Here is a 7,557-nt window from a genome sequence, read left to right on the forward strand (position 1 = left end):
TTTTACTGTTTCAGTTAACACACTCAGTTTACTGGGCTGCAATAACTACAATACTACCACCATAATACTACAGTAATACTTATTTAATATTACAGTAACATCTGAGTTACACTGAAGTACTACCACGCTAATATTTTCAGGGTAATTTAAAGGCTATCAACACAGTGCTAAACTACTAATGTAAAACTGCAATAATACTAATTTAAATTAGTGCGCATGCGCCAACCAGCATGGAGCCTGTTACAGTTGCCGCAAGGCCAGCAATGCTGTGGGGAAGGAGCTGGACTCTCTTAAGGTGGTGTCGGAGAGGTGAATGGTATCCAGGATAAAGACAATGTTGGATTCCCATGATGCATTGAGTTTTTCCCTTCCAGTCACCTTTCTCACTCACTATGTGTTAATAGACCTCTCTGCATTGAATCATATCTGTTATTAATCTCTGTCTCTCTTCCAATGCATGTTTTTTATCCTGTCTTCATTCTCTCACCCCAACCGTTCGCAGCAGATGGCCCCGCCCCTCTGTGAGCCTGGTTCTGCCGGAGGTTCCTTCCTGTTAAAAGGGAGTTTTTCCTTTCCACTGTTGCCAAAGTGCTTGCTCATAGGGGAGTCATATGATTGTTGTGTTTTTCTCTATATCTATTATTGTACGATCTGATGTACAATATAAAGCGCCTTGAGTTGACTGCTGTTGTGATTTGGCGCTATATAAATAAAATTTAATTGAAATTGAATTGATAATTCCTCCAACCCAATCCATGACATGCTGGCTAGCCACAGGAGCAGGTTCAGTGAGAGACTGAGATTACCAAAAAGCACCGCTGAATGGCACAGGAAGTCATTCCTGCCTGTGGCAATAGTGTGTGTGTGTGTGTATATTGTGCTATTTCTTACTTCTTGTATTGTCTGTTTTTGTTACTGTTTGTACTGGAGCACTGTAACCAACATAATTTCCCATAGGGATCAATAAATTCTGATTCTGACAATACTGCATTAATAACACTGTAACTGTGCAGTTATAACACTCAGCTGACTGAGACAAAAACACTACTACCCCCATGACACTGCAATTATAACATTAAATGATTATTTTAACAGTAATGTCTAAAAGTACTGAAGCTATAAATAAGCAATATTACTACTGCTACAATACTACAATATCATTACATAACGGTACAAATGTGGTAACCATAAGAAGATTACTGAATGATTTGGTTTTGTACTTATTTTAATTTGTGTTTTATTTTATTCCATGTACACCAGGAATAAAATGCCCTAAACAAAAGGCCATTTATGCTTAAATAATAATATCATGATATACCAGGAAACTGCCTGAACATTAAATAACACCATCATATTAATTTTAGCACTTTTAGTTTTTCATGATCGTGTAAACAAAAATTATAACTGAAATGAAAATCTGAATTATCACTCAGAGCTACTTTTCCATGCAGTAGAATTGCTAACATGCTAACACAGTTTAATGAGTAGAGTTGTTCCAAACAGTCAGGCTAAAATGACAAGATAAAAATAAAAATACATACCTCACAGTAACTGCACTTGGAGAGTCTCTTTCTGGTGTGGATCTGTTGGTGTTCTTTCAGGTGATGTGGAGCTTTAAAAGTCTTCTCACACAGGTCACATTTATATGGTCTCTCCTCAGTGTGGGTAAACATGTGGCGTTGTAAGTTTGCGTCTGTAGTAAACTGTTTGCCACACTGATCACAGCAGTACACATCATGTCCGGTGTGAATGCGTAGGTGTTTATTTCGGCTCCCTATCTGGCTGAAAGTTTTTCCACACTCGTCACAGCTGTATGCCTTAATTCCAGAGTGGGTAACTAGATGCCTCTGTAAGTAGCTACTGTGAGTAAAAGCTCTGCCACACTGATCACAGCTGTATGCTTTAACTCCACTGTGGATGACCTGGTGTCTTTTTAGGTCAGTCTTCCAGAAAAAAGACTTTCCACACTCGCCACAACTGAACAATCTCTCTCCAGTGTGGATGACCTGATGACGTTTTAGTTCAGCCTTCTTAATAAACTCCTTCCCACACTCGTCACAGGTGTGTTTTTTCTCTCTCTTTCTTCTGTGAGGTTTGTCGGCCTCCTGAGAGCGCTGACTTCTCGCTCCATGTTGGTCCTGCAGTGACAGAGATACAAACAGAGGCAGTGAGTGAAATGCAGTCTTGGAACAAACTGAAACTTCAAACTCCCTCCATTAACACTAGTTTTAAACCTGAAGGTGGAGTGTGGCACCAAACACCTTAAAGGTCTCTTATCCCCACCTGCTGGTAGTAGAAACACATTACATCCAACCTGGTGTTAAAAATAATTCATGACTGTTCAAACACTCTAAAATCATTTTTTCTTACTTTTACTCCGCATTAAAAAAAGGACTTTCTACTCATTACATTTTCAAAACAGTCTTTATACTTTCGGTTGGAGGAATTTGAGGGGAGTTATTTCATCATTAAGGGCATCAAACATCAAACCATTTTGAGCCTGAAAAGTAACGCATGAAAGACAATCCTGATCGTGTACTAATCATCAGGGTATGAAACATAAAAAGAGACGAAAGAGGCCAAACTGTGAGTCATAGTCAGGAGTTAAAGTGAGACGTTGTTCTTCTTTCCTTTTTGCACAGCACCTGAACAAACAGGTAATTTCAAATGCAGCGTTTCTATCAACAAACATCAGCAAACACACAAACTGTTTGTGTGCAGTTTGTCTCACAGTGTGTTGCTGGCTAAAGGTCCAGCTGCTGTACATCACAGGGAGAGAAAAGAAAGAGAGCTAACTTCACTCAGAGATGGAGAAAGATAAGACACACAGGACAGGAGAGGAAGAAGAGAGGTTAGATTTAAAGGGAAGGACTGCTCAGTGGGATTTGATCAACTGCAGATTAAAGCTTACATGTAAGTCCTCATGTGTTGAAATCAGATATTGGGTCTGTACATGTGACATTATGTTTTTTCAGATTGTGAAACTTGCTGCAAAACAATCTGAGGCAGACTAACTGTGTTATTTAAAGACTGCATGAAGATCCTCTGCAGGTTAGTGCAGGATAAACAGGTTAGTTTGCTGAACTGTGATGGATTTAAAGTAAAGAACAGTGTGTGACTGGTGCACAGTGACTGTGGTGCTCATGTCACAGTTAGATTACATCAAGTGTAGCAGAGATTCATTTAAACTGAAGCTCATGATGCTGACATTCATTCACTGAGTTCCACCTTCATACCAACAGTATAGTGTCTAATATAAAGACAGTGTACTGTCAGTGTAGAGGATGGAAATCAGCCAGGACAGCTCATGAAACATCTGCTGACATCTGGTTGAATTCAGTTGTGTACATCCACAGAGAGCAGCAGGTCAGCTGATCACAGCCTGTACTTTAAGAAAATCTACTGGAGCTCTCAATAGAAATTATTGTGAGCTGTGATTCTTTTCCCCACGCTGAGCCACTACAGCTGATTTTAGGGTTCCCACCTGCTCAATCCCACTTTAACCTCTTCCCTGCTCATGTTCCTGTTTAGAGGCAAAGTCACCTTCTACAGTGTAGGCAACAGAAAATACACATATGTTTTATTTTCCTTCATTTTCTACTTAACTGATTCAAACAGAGTACCTTTATTAGAAACAAATAAATAGCTTGTATTTCATCTACTAACCTTTTTTATTATTATTATATAATTATTGCATAAGGCTTAGTTACCCATAGATAAAAATCAGAAAAAAAATGTTATTTTGTTAAAAAATCTTTTTCAAGAAGCTACCTTTTTACTCAGAGTACATTTCAGAGCCTGTACTTTTTTTCAATTTTTACTTGAGTAAAGAAGTTGAATCAGCACTTCAGCTTTTACTGGAATATGTTTTTAACACTAGTATCTGTACATATGCAGAATATCAGTGCTATTGCCTCCTCTGATAATTGGTATTATTTATTATTTATATCAGTGATGGCCAAATGAAGCTTTCTGAAACACTGAAGCTTGTATTGAAAAAAGGTTCATTACTCAAAGCTTTTCAACACAGTCCTCTTTGGTGACATCTGCTGGCCAAAAATATGAAGAGCAGCTTGAATCGACAAATTATACTGAAGAGCTTCATTATAATTGCCCACTCTACAGAGCTCAGCTGACAGCTTCTGTCTGATATCAGGCTGCTGTTGTGGTGCCTTGAACGTGTATTGTTTTGGGGGGGGTTAACAAATGTTATGTCCATTTGATTAATAAATAATTTAGATGAACAAACCTTCCTTATTTAAACATGTGCTATGATGTAGTCTCTCTTTGCTTGTGACTTAATGATGTTTGTACACATAAAAAAACAACATAGTATATAATAATAATAATATACAACACAGTCAAATAACAGCTTGGGAGTATGAGAGTATTAGACGTGACTGATTATTTGGTGAAACTGTGATAGCATCTTTCTCAATATGCGTACTCGTGTGTCATCAGTTGGAGAGCAATTACGGTTCCAATTCAAAGTACGCATCAAGTTGCGAATGTGAAAATTCCCAGATGTGTTCTCGCTCCGCCCATTTTATCGAGCATGCATCAGTGGTGGCTTTTGTGGACTTGGTACAGCTAGTTATCCCAGAATAAATTTCATCCAAAACTCAAATGCGGCAATGGCGGAGCTTGGCTAAAAAACGTTGGGTTAAAAAAAAAAAAAAAAAAAAAGTGTCTTAGATTTATTTCATTGCTTTATTGTTCCTGAGTAAATCGGTTTGGCTGAGATTAAAGTTAAGCCTCATAACATATTATAGCACAGTTAAATAATAGGGGATGGCAGTAAAAACTCAGTAAAAAACTCATCAAGTATGCTGGTGTTCCAATTGTACAAATCATACTTGAGATTTGAGAAAGGGCCATAGATTCCTCACCTTCTGTGTTGAGCTCATTGTTTCCTCTGTAGTGACTCAGCTGAGTCCAGATGGCTGAAAATGTTCCTCTGCTGCTCCGTCAGACTCTTCTCCTCCTGCTGATCAGCTGGGACACAAAACAGATCTTTGTTAGGCTCCACACTGCACTGAAGAGTCAAAGTGTCTCATATGTTCATCTGACAACACAAAGTACAAATTTCACTCTGATTGGTTGTAGAAATCTTGTGAGACGTGTTGTGCTGCAAAGTGAGGTAACTCTCTCACTCACTTATACTTCAGGAGGAACTTTGTGACATTGGCTCTAATATTCTAAGCAGCCCTTTACTATGACAGGGCCAGAAAGTCATATTTGAAGGTTTGGGAGAAGGACCATGTTAAAGGTGGATTGGGCTTTATACACCTTGTTATGATACAGGTAAGGCTGTAAGAGCCTGAGAAGGTGTCCTGAATGACGCTCTAAAACCAGTTTTCAGCTAACGACTCTGCTTCAGTCTGGAAAACAGCAACTACAAGTTTAAAGACTCCATCAACAATTCACACCCAGCCAACAGCCTGAACAGCTCCTCCTGTGGTTTCCACAAACAGAGGCTGTATCCCTATTCAGGGTCTGCAGCCTTTTAAGGCTGCATTTTAAGGCCGATTACGTCACAGTGACGCGACGAAGGCTGTCCCAATTCAAAGGCTGCTCGAAATGCGGCCCTCAAATGCGTCCTTCATTTCCCTGAATTTTAAGGATGTGGCGGTCTAGACTTCGTGGTCCAACATATCCCAGAATGCATAGCGTGGCGGTGGGTGTTGACAATTTTGCCGGGGAAAAAAAAAAAAAAACGGCGGAAGAGGGGCGGCCGAAGAGTAAACTTTTAAAAGTAAGTACTGAATATTATGTCAGTTATTTATGTGCAAATGTTTAATAACGAAGAACATTAAAACATTACTGTTGGCCACATGTCGGCAAAGTTATGTGGCATTAGTGATGTTTGTACTAACTTAGTTTTAAAGCCTTTACTTTAAAATATACGCTGTTCAATAGTGGACCGTAATTTTACAGAGAATGTGATGATTTCATGGATATTTAAAGTAAGCACTGAGACAAATTTAGCAATGCCAACATATTGAAAGAACAATATTTGTCTCTTATATATAATACATTTATATATACACAGTGTCAAAGGAACCTGTCTTTGAGCCAGACTCATTAAAATGAGACTTTGTAGTTCACTTCCTCTCATGTGTTCATCCACAGCAGCTGGACAATAAAGTTTATTGTGACCCTGATACTGCAGCAGATCGCTCTCATCCATTTCCTGTTATCACTTCAAATAGAAATGAGGCTGTAGAGGTTTGGTGCAAGCAGAAAAACAGCTGCAGGGACAATGAAAAGACTTTTCTGCTCCAACTTCTCCCAGCATGCTGAGCTAATGATTAGTTGGTGTTTTTCTCCAAACACTCTCTCACTCTTCTCTCAACGTGTTCACAATAAACTGTGAACAGACACCGAGGAGAGCAGCAGAAGACCTCATTCAGGAGCTAAACTCAACATGAACTGAACTCACAGTAAAGTTAGCTCGGTGCTTACCTTTAGATGAGCCCACAAACCGAGAGAAACTCCGTGATGAAGCTGGAACTCTTTCCAAACACAGGAAACAGATCAGGGAGCAGAGACCCACGTGGTTCACGCTGATCTCAGCTACGATCCAGGAGACAAGGGTGGGCAGATCGATGCAGATATCGATCCAAACGTTGGTACTACTTTATACTCTTTGGATGGAGCTCCAGCTCTGTCTGTTCCAACACCTCCTCTCTTGGAGCGTCCTCACTTTACTCCGCCCCCTTGTTTTATTTCTACGTTTTATTGGCGGTTGGCAAACAACAAAATGGTGGTCTAAGCTCACCGTAGACTCCGGGCCAATGAAAAGACGCAACTGTCTACAGTCACCGTAGAGCAGGGGTCGGCAACCTTTCTGATGATGAGTGCCATCTAAAATTTTCCCAGAAGTCAATGTGCCATATATTTGGATCAGAAATACATTTAATCACTGACCACGTGAATTTCGCGCATTGCATTGTAGGTACGAGTGGCAACAAAATCAAAACACTGCATCAAGCGCTAGTATTTCCAGCACCGGTAATCATTAATTCTGCGGTTTTAATCCCTACTTGCATTTTATTTGCCCCAAAAACAGTTATGTACAAAACGACGTAGAACACGGCAGGTCCGTACAAAGACAGACTTGACGAAAAGGCAAAAAAAAGTACGAGGAAAAAATCAAAGGAGTGAAAGGGTCAGACCCATGCGAGCATACAGAGTGGAGTAAGGACGTCAGCGTGCTGTAGTGATGGGATTTCCGGATCTTTTTAGAGAACCGGCTCTTTCGGCCCGACTCACTAAAAAGAGCCGGCTCTTCCGGCTCAGAACCGGCTCTTCAGGTTGTTTTGTTGCTTTAATTAATTTATTATTAACAATAATATAAAATTATGTACAAAGGAATTACTAATGTAAAAAAAATGGTTTTATTTATATATTTTTATATATAAATATATGCGGTGGCCCCTAGAGACAAGCATGTACAAACTCCAAAAAGCATGTACAAATTCCAAAACACATTTCTAGCATTAACTGAACTTTCAAAACAGAGCTACCTAGATCACTTAAATTACGCAATTCAAA

At 39.5% G+C, this 7,557-nt stretch overlaps 1 long non-coding RNA gene across 1 annotated transcript; it reads right to left on the reverse strand.

Annotated features, from left to right (window-relative positions):
* Nucleotides 1-2,041: 2,041 nt before the first annotated feature.
* LOC134635004 (uncharacterized) lies at nucleotides 2,042-6,638 on the reverse strand. The gene is made up of 3 exons (XR_010094920.1): nucleotides 6,466-6,638; nucleotides 4,890-4,995; nucleotides 2,042-2,138 (listed from the first exon to the last, which is right to left on the reverse strand). It is a non-coding gene; the product is annotated as an uncharacterized LOC134635004 (long non-coding RNA).
* Between the last annotated feature and the right edge of the window lie 919 nt (nucleotides 6,639-7,557).

Source organism: Pelmatolapia mariae, linkage group LG9 (assembly GCF_036321145.2).
Source record: "Pelmatolapia mariae isolate MD_Pm_ZW linkage group LG9, Pm_UMD_F_2, whole genome shotgun sequence".
Taxonomy (NCBI): Eukaryota; Metazoa; Chordata; class Actinopteri; order Cichliformes; family Cichlidae; genus Pelmatolapia; species Pelmatolapia mariae.